This window comes from Carassius auratus, chromosome 44 (assembly GCF_003368295.1).
Source record: "Carassius auratus strain Wakin chromosome 44, ASM336829v1, whole genome shotgun sequence".
Lineage (NCBI taxonomy): Eukaryota > Metazoa > Chordata > Actinopteri > Cypriniformes > Cyprinidae > Carassius > Carassius auratus.
In genome coordinates this window covers 13,071,576-13,088,491 of record NC_039286.1, presented here as the reverse complement: position 1 = coordinate 13,088,491, position 16,916 = coordinate 13,071,576, and the positions used below count along the sequence as shown (strand labels likewise).

The 16,916-nt window shown below is 35.5% G+C and overlaps 1 long non-coding RNA gene across 2 annotated transcripts; it reads right to left on the bottom strand.

Annotated features, from left to right (window-relative positions):
- Positions 1-12,445: 12,445 nt before the first annotated feature.
- LOC113062014 (uncharacterized) lies at positions 12,446-15,134 on the bottom strand. 2 transcript variants are annotated; one of them, XR_003278489.1, is made up of 4 exons: positions 15,071-15,134; positions 14,136-14,205; positions 13,134-13,308; positions 12,446-13,037 (listed from the first exon to the last, which is right to left on the bottom strand). It is a non-coding gene; the product is annotated as an uncharacterized LOC113062014 (long non-coding RNA). The 2 variants fall into 2 exon arrangements; XR_003278490.1 differs by lacking the exon at positions 15,071-15,134 and adding an exon at positions 14,869-15,021.
- Positions 15,135-16,916: the final 1,782 nt, after the last annotated feature.

Here is a 16,916-nt window from a genome sequence, read left to right as displayed (position 1 = left end):
CGGGCGTTGTGTTAACCTCTTGTGCTCATGCAGAGCTGTGGGATCAGGTTAACCCTTTGAAGTGTGCTTAAGAGAATCTGTGATCTTCTGGCTGCAGATATACAACCATCACATCTCAGACCTCTGGGACTCGGCTTTTCTAAAGGTTACATATTTATGGCACAATATACACTACCATACTTATACAAATGAATAACTTTATTTAGCAAAGATGCATTAAGTGGATCAATAAAGACATTTATAAGAATCTTTTTTTTTTTTTTAAATAAATGCTGTTCTTTTGAACTGTCTATTTTTCAAAGAATCCTGGAAAATAAAATGTATCAGTTTCCACAAAAAACTGTTTTCAGCATTTATAATTATCAGAAATATTTATTGAGAATTATTTCTGAAGATCATGTGACACTGAAGACTGGAGTAATTATGCATTTTACAATATAATCACACAGAAAATATTTCACAATTTACCTTTTTTTTAATTTTTTTTATTACTGTTTTTCTGATCAAATAAATGCAGCCTAAAAATTCTTTTGAAAGTGTTACCACAAGTCTTAAACATTATGCATTTATAATTGCTTAATAGCCATGTATGTCCAAAATCAGTAAACCCAGTAAGCAAGAAAATGGCTTTTTAAATTTAAAATATGTGCTAAAAATGTTTAATTCCTCCATCTAGAATGGCATTTTTTTTTTTTGCAGTTTGAGTTACAGTTTAACTATAATAACTCTGATCCCTATAGTAATAGAGTAGCTATTGTTATGTTGTAATTCCTAATATTGAAACAACCCAATAAAGTAATTAAACATGTTACCTTTCAGAATTTAAGACAAGTTAGAAGTTATCCTAACTTTAAGAATTATGATTTTTAAGAATATTATTTTCAGATCAACCTTAAGAAAATATTCTTATGAACATCAGGAAAAAGTTTTGGTGGTACAAATTCAGAGATTCAGTAAACGGTAGATTCACATGATTCCGTGCAGTAAGTGCATTACTGTAATTGTTGCTTATTTACTGAAACAAAATCTGTATTTGTTCATTTGACTTAACTTGCATTGACCCAAACCAAAACAATAACAATAAATGCTCAAATATCAGCAAATCTATGACTATGTTTGACCAACATCTAGGAAATGAAAGATTTAAATACGCCATACATCTTTGGTCAAATTAATATTTATTTCCCACGCTCTTCCGGCTGCTGTAAAGTGACTCCTTCCTTTGGTTTGCTTTCAGACGCTCTCGACTCAGAAAGCATCCTGGTTTTATACACTTATTTTCTGGAAAACGCTGCGGTCAGACCACAATTTGATGTTGGCTCTCTATTTTGAGCAAAGGGCCGCTTGGTTCTCCACAAATGAGGGCAAACATCATTCACATACAGATTAGTAAATGCCTCAAAACAGAGGAATTATTCCACCCGCCCCCAATTAGACCGCCTTCCACCAGCCATTCATCTTGAGCCTCAGCAGGGTTTCCCAGCGGCAGAAAACAGGCCCACCTGAATCCACAGCCAGCTGTGAAAGCAAACTCCAGCGCCGCAGATGAAATGCTACATGGGATACTTCTGTTAGCAGCTAGTCTGACGGTTGCAGGTAACATGTTAGGCATTGCATAACTGATTTATGTTCACTTTGGAGCTAAATCTGAGTAGCAGGAAAAGCAGTTTTGGCGGTAGGCTTAAAAATAAAGATTTCAAAAGAAGGTTTTTGCAGGTGATGAAACAGAAGAACCTTTTGGGGTTTCCCACAGAAGCGTTCAAATGTATTGGGGTTCAAACTGGTTTCCATGCAATTTGCCAAAAATCAGCATGATGAAAAACACTAAAGATTCATGTAAAAGCAGAAAACATCTACTGTAGCTTTTGGAGACTAAAATAATAATAATAATAATAATAATAATAATAATAATAATAATAATAATAATAATATGGGAAAAATTGAATAATTCGCTTAATTTCTAGAGTTAATGTTCTATTTATGTGTTATTTTGTAGAAAAAAAATTGTTGCACGGACAAAAGACAACAATAATTGTATGATTTTTTTTTTTTTTTCATGATTACTTGTGCACTGATGTGCAAATAACTTCAAGTATAAATATCTTACATGATTTGTTTTTTGTGTAAGTAGTATTTATCCCTATTTGAACTTGGGTAAAATTGATTTCTCACACTCTTTTTCAGTGATGCAACATGCAGTCTAGTAATTGAGATCCAACCAAAAAAAATAAATAATAATAAATATAATAATAGGCATATTTTTTAGCAACTATAAGAAATTTAGATTTTTCCATGGATGATTCAGAGCACAAGTCTTGATTTCAAGTAAACTTTGACTATTAAATTGAATACAATCTCATGCATTTCATATTTAGTGTTTGAGAAACTACAATATGATTTTCAGTTGTGTGTTTTTTTTATCTGACTCTTCAGGGTTTTTTTTTTTTTGTAAGTGTTGATTCTTGACAAATTGCATTTAATCCAAGTCAACAGGAGTTTTTAATTGGCATTGATAGTTTTCATCTATTTCATCTTTAACATCTATGGAAACTTCCCAATGGACAAAAGTTTATTTATAGTGAAAACAGGTCTTCAGATTATGAAAATGTTCTTTACACAAAAAAATGTGTTCATGTAAGAACTGTTAAATGAAAGTTTCTCTGGTGAGCCAAAAATTGTGCTTCTATAAACTGCAAAAACCCTCTTTTGGAACCTTTAGTTTTAAGAGCGAAACAACTGTTTTTTCTAATTGCAAAGATTATTTAATTATTCTGAAGAACCTTTTTCCACAACAAAGCACCATCTGTGGAATGGAAAGGTTCTATGGATGTTAGATGTTCTTCATAGAACCATCAATGCCAATAAAGACCCTTTATTTCTAAGCAGTGCAGTGTGCCGAACTCAGCAGAACATTCAGTGAAAATGCTTTGTAAACCTGTCTGTTATTATTTATGTATATAGCCACAAACTGCAGAGGCCTGGAAGTATGCATAATATTTACCATGAGCAAAACTGACATTTTATGAATGCATAAATAACAGCAGAAGTGCTTGCAGTGTTTGGTTTCTAAACATCAGTTGAACTTTTCATAGTTTTCAGCAGTCGATAATTCACCTCACATTGTGATCAACACAAGCCGTGTTTATTGCATTTTATCCTTCACTCAGAAACTGCTACATTTCACACGTACAAAGAAAGAGCAAGTAACACATCGAGTTAAACATGACATTTTGAAGAAGAAAAACTGAAACCATATTTTCTTCTAAAACATACCTCAGTAATCTTTTCAAAAAACCTTTAAAGTGTAGTTTTGTTCATCGTTTTGAAAAATAAAAACATCAACAATGAAAACAATGAAGAATTTTCCTTATTGCTAAATGGTATTTTAAGCAAAAACTCTTGCTCAAGGCTGAATGGAGCACATGCATGGACCGGATTGAGAAATAATCTGCCAATATTGTTTTTTTTCAGGAGTGTTTTGTGCTGTTTTAACCCCTTGTGTTGTGTGTTGTTGAGGTTACTGAAGAGAAACTTCCTGTCATTTAGTTTAATGATGTTGCACGGATCGACTCTGACGGAGAAACTTGTCACTCATCACGGAAAGACTCCAGAGTCGGAGTTATTTTGCAAAGATTAATAGAAAATGAAAAGATCAGCAACAACAAAAAAGAGACTTCAGCAGCCATTTCTGATCCAGAGGGGTTTATAAATGATGAAGCTGACTAGATCACCTGAGGATTTATCGTTACATAGAGGGAGTGCTAAAAGTAAAGAGGGCAAATGATTATAAAGCAAATGATTAACCAGAATATGAATGTTTTTGGAGAACAGGGAGGCACATGAATCACAAACACGGTGGAGACCGTTCCCCCTTCCACCAGGGAAATATTGATAAAGTGCCTGTGTTCGGTTTACGTGTACCTCACAATTATCCCGGGTAATCTAGAAATGCTTCGGAGCTGATCATTAAACAAACAAAACATTCATCCCTGTTTCTGCATTGACACCGAGGTCCCACGAGAAGTTTATTATTCCCCTCTTTTACTCAAGACGGCAGGGAGAGAAGAAAAAAACTAAAGGAAAGCACATTCTTGCAGCATGACCTGTGCTGCAGAGAAACCCTGGTGTGAAAGGTCATAAATTTGTGTTGTGCATAAAATGTGATATCAACACATTCGAAAAGCTCAAAGACTTACCTTGCGTGTCAGCAAGATGCTGTGTTATGAATTATACTGCCATAAAATAGTGTAAAACGCATAAACCAGTTGCATTTTTATGCTTTGAAATGGGGCTCAAATTACGTCATCCAAAACCCATGTAGAGAACGGTGTGCCCCTGAAGAAACAAATCCTGCATTGCAGACCGTGGGGAAATATATTTAAGACTCACTGAATGTTTGAAAAGATTTTAAACTCTTCTCACCTGGTGGTTTGCAGGTTTGTTCTGTCAGGGGAAAACAGTGGGAAAACAATGCTAATGCAATTAATAAACTATAAATAAATGGAACAGACTATAATTGTGCAGGGTTAGGAAAGAGAAATCAGCAAAAGGGTCTTAATTCATCTGTGTCAGGGGTGTCAAACTCAATTCCTGGAGAGCCGAAGCCCTGCAGAGTTTAACTTCAATCCTAATTAAACACACCTGATCCAACTAATCAAGTCCTTCTTTGAAACTACATGATATGTGTGCTGGAGCAGAGGTGAAACTAAACTCTGCAGGGCTCTGGCCCTCCAGGAATTGAGTTTGATACCCCTGGTCTATGCATTTAATTTTTTTTTGATAGGTTTAATCAAAATGTCATAACTGGGTGTTCTAGTAAAAACAACAGAAATCCAGGAGAAAAAAAATCTGTCTTCACTTCCATTTCAATGTAACTAGGCTATTTTTCAGTCACTGTTAAAGGACACAAAAGCACCATTAAAGTGCAATAGTTTTGTCTGAAGAACAAACATCAAAACACTTTCAAGTCTCATTTAAATGTTTTTGGTCTTGAACGTGAAAGACCATTCCTGAAACAAAATAAAAACAAAATGAAATGGTTAATTGTGACTTTTTATCACTCAAATCTCTCTCTCTCTCTCTCTCTCTCTCTCTCTCTTTTTTAGTATTGCAAAAAAATAAGATTCTGCGTTTAGGTTTCACAATTTAGAAAAAAAAAAGTAATTTTTTGAAAGAAAAAGAAAGTTGCAACTTTTTAATCACACAGTTCTGACTTTTTTCTCACAATTGCAAGTTTATATATATATATATTTGGGGCTATCAATTAACTTTTTTTTCCCCCATTTGGAAACAAGCTTCCATAACAAACACTATGAACTGTCATAATATGGAAAACATATTGTGCATATTGTGTTGTGGATGCAAAAACAGCATGCAGATCTGGAATGACAGGGTGATTTTTATTTTGGGGTGGCTGTTCATTAACGGTATTTTATCGGTTCCTCAATTGATGTAACTGTCAGTTTAGTAAAACAGTCGTAACTTCTGTGATTTGTGGCAATTTTACATCATCCACCTGTAGGAAAGATTATAGCACAGAGAATTAGGACTTCTGAAAGTTGGAGAGATGATGGATCTGGTTTATTCTTCTTCTGTGTGCGCAGGCGCTCGGCTATAAAGTGTAATGTATCGTGGCTGTTATTCTTTCCGTACATTATTACCGCACGGTTGGTGTGGGACCACGCTGGCAGTGGGCTAAAGGAAAAGACTCGATGTGTGACAATAAAGCAGACCACCCTGGACTCTAACACAGGCCGAGTGAAGCCTTTCTGTCTGATTCTGAAGCTGCCAAGAGCTGTCCGAGTGTTCATCCTGAGCAAAACGACTAGGAGCGACCCGTCTACTATAATACATGGGTTTGTTCGGTTAGGCAACGCTTACAGCTTCAGCATAGATGGAGAAAATTGAGTTTTACAGGATAAATGACGCAATGAGCCATGCACCCAAAGCAGACCACAGCAAACCTTTACTCTCTGTTCTGACTGACAGAACTGAAAATACTCCTAATGAAGCCTAACAGGTTCGTTCTTGAAAAAGTCAGCATGAGTTTTTATCACTGTAGATTTTAAAGGCTACAATAACACAGCAGCAGCCGCTAAAGGCGAATAATCAAAGCACTCTGCTGTTCATGAATGAATTTGTTTTGAACGTATGATCGCTGTCCTCGGGTGCAGCTGTCTAAAGTCTCGTAATGACGGTGGGAATCAGCGAAAGACATTGGATTTTGGTTTCGGAGCAGAAGCAGGTGCAAATTGCACCAATATTACAAAATCTCACACCTAAAGTCAACATAAAGTGAAGCGCAAGAAGCTCTGTAATCTAACAAAACAGAGAAAAGTGAGGTCAAACTTGATTTTAAACACCTGGATCATGGAAAAATGGTAGTTTCTTCGCAAAGGGGTTGGAGGCATTTGTGACGTGAGCAAGTTATAAGATGCAGTATTTGTGCATCGATGAATCATTCACCATAAGACCAGAAGCATGCTTTTGGAAAGTAAATAGCATAGAAGTTGACCCTAAGTCAAATCGTAAGGTAAAAACACCACACTTTGCCCGCAAAATCTCATTCATCTTTGGATATCTTTGAAGACTGTGTTTTTTGGTGTAATTTTGTTGGATTTTCAATGATTAAACTTATTGTGTTTGTCGTCTAATTCCATATTCTGCCATCTTTAAAAGGCATGATAACATCTGAAGACCTTATGCAATCCATAGAGAGATGTTTGCTCATGCTCCAATATAAGTTGAGGATATAATAATGATTGACTCAACAATGCTGCATTGTAGGTGTGTGGTCCCATTGAGTTACAATGGTGGTAATGAACCTCAGTTCTCGAGGGGGCGATAGGGTTTCCTCCAAATGCCTTTGCCAACAGCTATATGGACAAATTAAGAGCTTTGAATGGAGTGCTATAGGGATAACATATTATTTTAGGCCAAAATTCTGAAACGAGTTGCATTTTTGAACTTCCAGCTCCATCGTTCTGCATGGTTTTTGGTTAATGCATGAAATAGGTATTATTTCATGCATAAAATACATTATTAATATCCCCTTGAAGCTTTTACTTGCTAACCAGTGGCTAGACGGGACTGCAGAGGTTGTCGTGGGCATTAAACGTCATCGAACTGAACAGGTTGTTTATAATTGCTCTGTTGCACACTATTCTAACTTAAACTTTCAGGGAAAATATCTTGTTAATAGATTTGTCAGAAGCTTAATGGGGGTGATGTTGAAGTCGTGGAACTGTGATGTTTAGCTTTTCAGTTTTACAGATTGTGTTGACTACATTTTTGTCATTTTAAAGCTTGACGGCCTTGCCTTGACAGCGTTGGCATGAGCGGTTTTCCACTGAATATCAGCATAGAAGTATAAAAGGACACAAGTTTGAGTAAATGTTGACACAATTGTTAGTTGAATTATTGAAGTTTTAAATGTCTTGCACCATGGAATTATGTAAACCAACAATGTAATATGCACACACACACACACACACACACACACACACACAGAGCTCATGTACAGAAAGATGAATGAGCCTTTAGTGGAGCTGGTTTATGAGTTTGTCAGGCCGATTGCTCTTACGGTCTTCGCTGTTATCTCAACCCTTCTGAAGGATCAGCACTCCCTCTCAAGTTATGGGAGATAAGACCTCTGGAGGAGGAGAACTCACTTCTGGAGTTCAAAAGAGAAAAGTTTTATCTGCTGGGTGATGGAGAGACATTTTGTAGATGGGAGGCAGACTCCAGTCCAAAGAGATCTTCATCCATTCAGGTTTAGGTCCCTTCCACCTCCCCCGATCCCGTCAAAAACACGTCCTCAGTCTTTCAGCCCATGCACATCGGCATGATTGTGCCTCATCATTGTAGATCTGTCTTACTGTAAATAGTATGCAAGATCAGGAATAATTTGTGCAGTGTGAGTTTAAATTGGTAAATGTGCCTCAAAGATTAAAAGTCCTGCTGATGCAACTCAAGCTGCTTGTTCAGTTTCCTGAATTAAAATTAACTAATGCAACATATTCATGATCAATTTGTTGCAACTTTTTTATTGCATGCAATCCGTTTGAATTAGAAGCAATTGGAAGCATGAATCATTTTTGTTGGCAAACGTTGGCCAGGGATTTGTAGTTCCCAGTGTGCATTGCATGGGACACACTGCAAGTGTTTATGCGTAAGATGAGAAAAATGTCTCCTTTCATTGTTCAATATCCTGTTATGTTGGGATTTTGAATGGTTTGTGTTCTGTTGCGTCATCATTGCGGTGAAAAGTGGAGCTTTTAGGTTGAGGATGGTTATGTCAAAAAATGAGTTTAATGCTGCTTTACTCATTAAGCATTTACTATTTGGCATGCAATCATGTATGTTTGCTATATAGCACTAACTGTTGATTAACTAGCAACAACACATGTTAAATAATAAATGCTTATTTTTTTAAGCTACCTGGTAAAATACAAACATTTAATTAATGGGATTTTAGGGATTTGCCAACCCTCAGGCCATCCACGATGTAGATGACTTTGTTTCATAATCGGGACAGATTTGGAGAAATGTAGCATTGCATCAGTGTCTCAGCAATGGAGGCTCTGCAGTGAATGGGTGCCGTCAGAATGAGAGTCCAAACAGCTGATAAAAACATCACAATACATCACACTCCTGTTCATCATTTTAATGACTTTTAAAGCCAAAAGTGTGTTTGAAACAAACTTCAAACCATTGCTTCTGGCTAAAATATGAATCTATAATCGATAATAAAGCATCCTCCAGTGAAAAAGTCCATCTCCTGTCGTCTCTCACATCAGTTTCCACCCACATGTTTTTTTTAGAGCTGTTTGGACTCTCATTCTGACGGCACCCATTCACTGCAGAGGATACACTGGTGAACGAGTGATGCAATGCAGATTTCTCCAAATCTGATAAAGAAACTTCTTGGACGACATGAGGTTGAGGACATTTTCGGCTAATTTTCATTTTTGGGTGAACTATTCCTTTAATATTCTCAGCTGAACTAGTATTTTCTCTCATTCTCTTTGAATACGTTTTCAATTGTAACATTTCTCTCACACTTGTCTTTTCTTTAAAAGTATCATTCATCATCAGTCTACAGTCTCCCATTTCTTTTGCCTAAAAACCCAAGAGGGAGGAATTCGGTTCACAAAAATATTGTTGAAACTCCCTATAATTTAATAACAGGCATGAAAAAATGGCACGAATCTAATTACACACATATCTCTTGGAATCAGCGCTGCTCTGCTCTCTGTAATACATCCATGTTTGTTTTTCTTCATTTAAGAGCCACATCAAAAAGTGAGTTTTTCTTTCTTTCTTTTTTTCTGGTATGCCGAGGCTAAAGAGGTTATACTTAACTTACTTACTAACACAAATAGCCCACGGCAAGGTAGTGTTTGATTGGCTCGCTCTCTGTCCGTCTCTCTCTCATTCTTTGAGATGCTCTTTAGATGCGACTCTCTTTATTGAAAGCAGATACAGTTTATTTAATCTTTACACATCTCTGTTAGTTGTCAATTTGTCACTCTGATCAATGCAATGGCCATTGAATATCCATTTTTAGGTGTGTGTGTGTGTGTGTGTGCAGACAAGGATTATTATTAGTTAACTTTCAGTCAATCTTAATGTAAAAATGATCCCAGTTCTAATTGAATTCACACTGAACAAGTCTGAGTCTGGCACAAGTGTGACTTCCAGATATTTTACTCTCTTCTTAATAATAATAGCAAAACATAAAATTAAAAAGATATGTGATTCATCTCACTATTCATTTCAGCCATTTACATCCAAAAACACACTCACATCCCTAAACTCGACGACCCGAATAAGTCTGTGCCGTTATCAGGCTGTGATGTCACCGATGCCTCATTTAAAGGAATTCTGGGAATCTTCCTGCACTGAGAAGAGGATTCAGTGTCTGTTGTTTTTTTACACGCTGTGGTTTTAATCAGAAACTCGATCCACTCTCCTAATCAGCACATTGATTTCCCTCCTGCTAACATGGGTCAAAGAGAGCAGATCTGCTTTCAGACTTGACCACAAATCAAGCCCCCGTTGCAGAACAAATGCCCCTGTGTGAGAGAGAGGAGAGCCAGCGGAAACCCTTCCTCAGCCCCTCGCTTTGCTTTTTGATCAAGCGCTCAGTAAGACAGGACGGTTGCTATTGCAATCCAACATTTGATTATAGCGGAAAGCTTTTTTTTTGGGGGGGGGGGGGGGAAACCTCAGTTTGCTTCATCAATGCAGATGTTCAAAGCGAGCTTGACCGTGAAGTTAGTGCAACTGGACTGTATGCACCGCTCATCACTGCTTGATTGGCACTGAATTACAGCAGACCTGCAGGGTTGAGTGCCTGTGATTTCTGAAGCTTGATAGTCCTGCATTTATTAGACTCAAGAAGAATGTAAATATTGTGTGAATTTGAACTGAAATGGCCACAACACAGGTAATCCATTCTGGGAAAGTATATATATATATATATATATATACTTTCATATATATATATCATATAAATGACATTTTTTATGTATATATATATGTATATGTATGTATATATATGTATGTGTATATATATGTATATATATGTATATGTGTATATATATTTTATAATTAAATATTAAATATATTTGTTTATAAATATGTACATAAAAAACTATATAAATTTTTTTTTAAAAATGTAATTATAAATATTTAGACTATTTTTCTTTTACATGCATAATATATATAAATGTAAAATATTTTATTTTACATTTTACATTTTCTAAATTTAATTCATACATACATACATGATTTTTTATATGTATATTTATAATTTGCAAAACGTTTTTCAATATCAGGATATTGTAATTGTAGTAATTTTGTAATTTACATATTGTGTCGTTTATTATTATGTTTATGTCAGAGGCTGCTGAGAGGATTCATAGAGTAAGAATTTCAGTGTGAAAGACCTTTACTCATGACAATAAACTCTTGAATCTTGAATCCTGCTGCCTTACATTCGAATTCAGCTGGGAATTCTGCATCGTATCAATAATTCACTTGAAATTAAGGAATTTAATGGAGCAAAACCCTGTTAAGCCATACACTGGCATCTGGAAATATGGTTAACATCTTGAGCGGTAAAACATGGTTGCACATTTCATGAAGTGATGTTTTTTTGACATTTTCTCGAAGTGAAAATTTGTGTTCCACTCAAATAGCCCTTTATTTGACTGATCCTCTGTTTTGGAGGAGTTTATATTTCATCTCATGTGCTGCTGGATTGAGCCTCCCTATTTTTAAAGCGGTCCATTGGGGCGGCAGATAAATATGACCCTAGTAAATCTCGGCCAGAGCAAATCTAACCGATGCTTTGGACTTCTCCTGGATTTCAACAACTATAATTTACAGGTCCATCAAAAATATTGAACTGGCTTATCTGGACGGAGCAGTCTGGAGATGAATGAAGTGGTGTGAAGAGAGAGCGACAGAAAGACATGGAGACAGGCAGAGAGATGCACTTCATGACAGTATTACCTGGCATGATAAACTGGTTCATCACGCTTTCGGTTGCAAAACTGCCTTTCAAACCTGGGCAACTCCAGCTGTGAAAGAGATTACGAAATAATTCCAGAAGACGAATCTCTCGGAATACGAAGCCACGTGACTTCCCAACATGCACAGCTTCTAATGCATGACTTACATGCTAGAAAAAACACTGGCGGAGAGTTTGAGGGATAGGAATACGTACTATCCATTATGAAAGTGTAGAATGCATCGTGTCAGGTTGACGTTTACTGTAGTACTGTAGTCTTTAATTGGAGTCAACTGCTCCACTTCTGCCAAACCGTGTCCAAACCCAAGCCAGTGAGACTTTTAGTTGAAAAGAACAAAGACAGCTGTTTTTCCTCCTTTTTTAGATGAAGAATAATGTTTTGCAGAGAGGTTGTGAGTCAGCTTTGGGCTGGAGGGCTGGTGTTGTTTGGGGGTCGAGGATGAGGGTGGTATTACAGCGAGACTGTATGCTTTCTGTCTTGGTTATTTCTATTGGCATTTTGTTTCTAATCCAGCAGGATTTGTGGATTTGGAGGTTCAGGAACCCAGAAATGGAAAACGACTTTAGACTAACACAGCAAAGAAAAGAGCAACAATAAGTAGTAAGTAACTGGCAGCACAGTTGCCAGCAAGTTACTGTTAAATTAACAGTGTCTTGCTGTTGTTGAAATTTACAGTTTTTTACTGTTTTTGGAAATACAGCATAAAGCTGTTATTTTATAAATTAACAATAAATTACTGTCAAAAGTATTAACAGTTAGTTGATGTTTTTTTTTCTTTTAACTGTAAACTACAAACTACACACTGCTAAGAAAAAAAGGTGGAATTATTTTTCTAGATATTTCTTTAATTTTATGAATTAACACTTTGAAGTCTTGCTATAAAACCATGTTTTAATACAACATACAGATATAGCCTTTGAAACATTAAAAATTCAACACAAAGTGTAACTTCAAATTTGTTTTATTAAAACTTGAAAAAAAAGCCACTTTAAATCACAAAATATTCTCAAAATTAGTGGCTGATGCAAGTGGAATGACTAAAACTTAAGCCTCAGAGTAAACTTTCGTTTAACTGAATAAACAAATAATTTACATAACATTAGAAAAAAATAAATGAGTGACTTTAGCGAACTGCTGAGAGAATAAGAATTACTAAATTATTAGTGAATAAGAGTTACTGAATGAAGAAATAATTCAATGATGAATGAAGTCAAAATGTAGGTATTCAAGAATGAACACCTGAAAAAATTGTGCGACTAAACACACTAAAAACATGTTTTTGTCATGTGTGAAGAGTATGTGTACGGTGTGTGTGTGGTATGTCAGTGGATGAGTAAGTTCACTTATATGAAGTCCCACTCAAAGTCCATTAGTTTCTTAAGTAGACTGGCAACCCGAGTGTTGACTGATTTCTTTTTGTGGCCGACCTTCCCTGTCCGCTTTGATAGGACTTGTCCACCCTTGGTGCCTTTTTCAGGATTTATTCCAATGAAGCACCTGAAAAACAAATGCATACATTCAGAATTAGTGTGGGTAAAATTTTACATAACGAGAATGTGAATAGAAATTATCATATGATTCTAAGCATCTAACCTCTGAATGAATTCCAACGTGGATGCAGCCTCAGCTTGGTACTCCACATTGAAATTGTAGAAAGTTGAAAACACAGCAGCAAGTCCAGACAGAAAACTTGGCTGGATGCCCTCACAGATTATTTGCCCCTCAAAACTAATCATCCATTTATGAATGCAGCTTCCTGGTTTTTCACCTAAAACATTTCAAAGAAAAAACAATGTCAGACAGTCATATAACACTAATTTTCTACTGCCAGATTGCAAACAAATGCAAGGGAAACTGAAATGATTTTACCTAGTCACAAAGCCCTGTTCTTTTAACATAACATATGCATTTCAAAATGCTGATTGTGGACTGGTCTGGACAGACACTGAAGTCAACATGTGCATTATACTGTGTATTGTGAAATAGTTGCTGCAATTTTTATGATTTATTTAACTCAATATTTTTGCTCAGTACAGTTGAAGGGTTAAAAAAAAGTAATTAATTAGTCCCCCTCACTTTCAAAGAGTTTTCATTTTCAAAACAAAAATGAAACTATTTTCAATATTCTTTCATCATTTCTGTTCATTAAAAGTCCAGTCAAATCCAGGTTAAATGGAAACTCAAACGCGCTAGCCTGACAGACCAGAACAAACCTCACGTCAAGCAAGCATGTTTGAGCTTATTTGCTGTATGCTCAGTGATGAATGTTTATACATGAATAAACAAATAAAATTCATACATTTACAAAAATGTATGAAACATTTTGAAGCATCAAAGTTTTTTTTTTTTTTTCAATTGATTAACAAAAATGCTGAAAGAATTGTATTAATATATTAATTTGTTTTCCAAAGATGAATAAAAGTCTTAAGGGCTTGGAATGACATGAGTGTGGGTAAAAGATAGCAGAATATTTATTTTGTGTGACCTGTCAGTGTTGTACAGAAGCATTTACCATGTTTTTTGAAATACAGAAAAAACATTCTAAATGGCTTATGTAATAAAATAGACTATACATTCATATAGTTCTATACATACCAAAGAGTATCAGTCGAGGAGTTGAAGGTAGTTCAAGTGTCCTTTCTACATCAGCTGCAGTGGAAGATGCCTAAGAAACAGTAACAATGATGAGGACACAGAGACAAAATACACTAACAATATTTTTGATGAAAAATATTTAAGGAATTATCTGCATATAGTGGACTTCAATGGTGCAATGATGTGGACTTTAAGATGGGAATAAAACTGAGTTAGTGTATCACATTTGTCATTGTGTTGTCTGTAAAGATGTGATTTTAAAGCGGCTAATTTAGCAAATTTCCTGTTAAAGTCCTGGATGCAACAATGAAGAAACAAGTTAGGGGTATTGCTGTGAATCCTCATGTGCTTCACATAGACCACTGGAGTACTGCATTGCTGCCCACATAACTGACACCCAAACATGCTGACAAGTCAAAATGGACAGTCTTTGGGAACGAAAAAACGTAACTCAAACAATTTCAACAATAACAAAAGAAAATCTCCACAAAAATAAAACTGCCATTGGCCTACTGTACTGGGTAAAGTAAAATTGCAATACAAACCAACAACGCAAAATAAATCAACATGAATTATTCTTACTGATTATTATATCGCGTAACTTATTCTATCAAGCCAACTTGGATCGAAGCAATCCAAAATACAGCTAACAATAAAGTAACAAAACGACAACACTATTAAGAAAAACTTCCCTCGGAATACAGTTATGTACAAATTAGAAGAACAAGCTTACCCAAATTCGCAAGCACAACGTTATTGAAATCAACGTTTTGTCTAATATACACTATTAGGCATTAAATGAAAAGATAGCAAGCTAAAATTAGCAAACGAGAAGACGATAATTTCAGCGTGTTACAGATACATCAATATTACTTCGTTGCTATTGTGTTAAAGGCTTATTTTGCAGAATTTATATCATGTTTGATTAAACTCACCTTGTAATCGGGGGATATCTGAATCTATCCAGCTCCAATCTATGATGTCGTTGGAACGTTGACGATTTTAGCACTGAAATGGACATATTAAACAGTTACAGCCTCAGCATCCACTTATCAAAGTTATTTGCACAGTTATTTGCAATTGCAAACGTGTATTTTGTGTGAAAGGAGCAAGGCAAAGGTGCACTCACCGGTTAAATCACAATATAAAGACGGATGGAAATCCACATGTGCTCGCTGCAGCTTTCTGTTCCCAAAATACTGTTAAGTACTGTTTTCTTTCCTTCGAGCAATAAATACGGTAAAATAACGTTAAATTTTTTCTAGGTCATTTCACCGAACGTAAATAAACAGGTAAGCACTGCTTTTTAAAATAACGGGTTTATACTGTTAAAATTTTGACGTAAATTAACAGCAATTTTTAACAGTGTACACACTACTGTTCAGAAGTTTAGGGTCAGGAAGAAGATAATACTTTTATTTAGTAAGGATGCATTAAATTGATCAAGAGGGACAGTAAAGTCATTTATAATGTTCTTCTGAGCTTTCTGTTCATCTGTGAATCCTGAAAAATAAAATGTTTCATGGTTTCCACAAAACTATTGTGCAGCACGACTGTTTTCAGCATTGATGATAATCAGAAATGTTTCTTGAGCAGTAAATCATCATATTTTCATGATTTCTGAAGATCATGTGACTCTGAAGACTGGAGGAATGATGCTGAAAATACAGCTGTGCATCACAGGAATAAATTACAGTTTACAATATATTCACATAGAAACAGAGGTTTTAAATTGTATTAACATTTCACAATATTACTGTTTTTACTGTATTTGTGATCAGCTTTGGTGACTCTGATCTTTTGAAATAATGCATTCATATTGATCAGGGTTATCATTGTCAACTAAAACTAAAACCATAAAAAATTATTATTTCTGTTATATCCCAAGACGTATCTCATTTAGTTTAACTTGAAAAACTAAAAGTAAATTAAACCAATTAAACTAAAAAAATAAATAAATATATAAATAAATAAAAATACAAAAAGTACAAAAAGTATTAAAACATGAATGTAAAAACAGAAAATATGAAAATAAATGTTTTTACAAAATGTTTATTTTATCAATGATACTAAAATATCTGTTATGAGCCTGTTCACACAGAGGACGATATCCATCCAATGACAAAGAAAAAAAATGTCCTGCATCAACGAAAATCTTAATTGATCAGTAAGATATAAGCTTTTAGATCACGTGTTCATATTCCAGACAGATGACACATTATCATTACACTCTATCCGTATTATATGTATAATTACACTGGACCCATCTAATTACAGTATTATCAGCATCATTATCAATATACCATACATATTCCCATATCAGTGAACTTTCTGGTCTGTTTCTGCTTCTGTTTTGTTTGACGCCTGTGTTTAATACCAGGAGTCTCTTCGGCTGCTGTGTGAAGTAAATGTGCTTCTGTAGTCGAGTTAAGCTTTAGTTTTGCATGCAAGCAGAGACAGATGTGTGTGTGTGTGTGTGTGTGTGTGTGTCAGCGGTCGGCAGGACTCAAAGGACTCCTGCTGTGTGTGTTGTGCTTTGACTGACGGAGGAGCTGTGCATCTCAGAAACATCTTCTCTCTACTATCTCTGAACCTCTCAATGAACAAGGACAGAGATCTTGATTTGATCCATTTGGACAGAACTGAATGATAAAAAAAGAGAGTGTGACAGGATGAAAGTTTACTTTCTTCATTTCTTTCACATTCAAGCTTCACATTTGCATTGTAGCAGTTCCCTGGGAATCGAACCCATGAGCTTGGTGTTGCTCATGACGTGCTCCG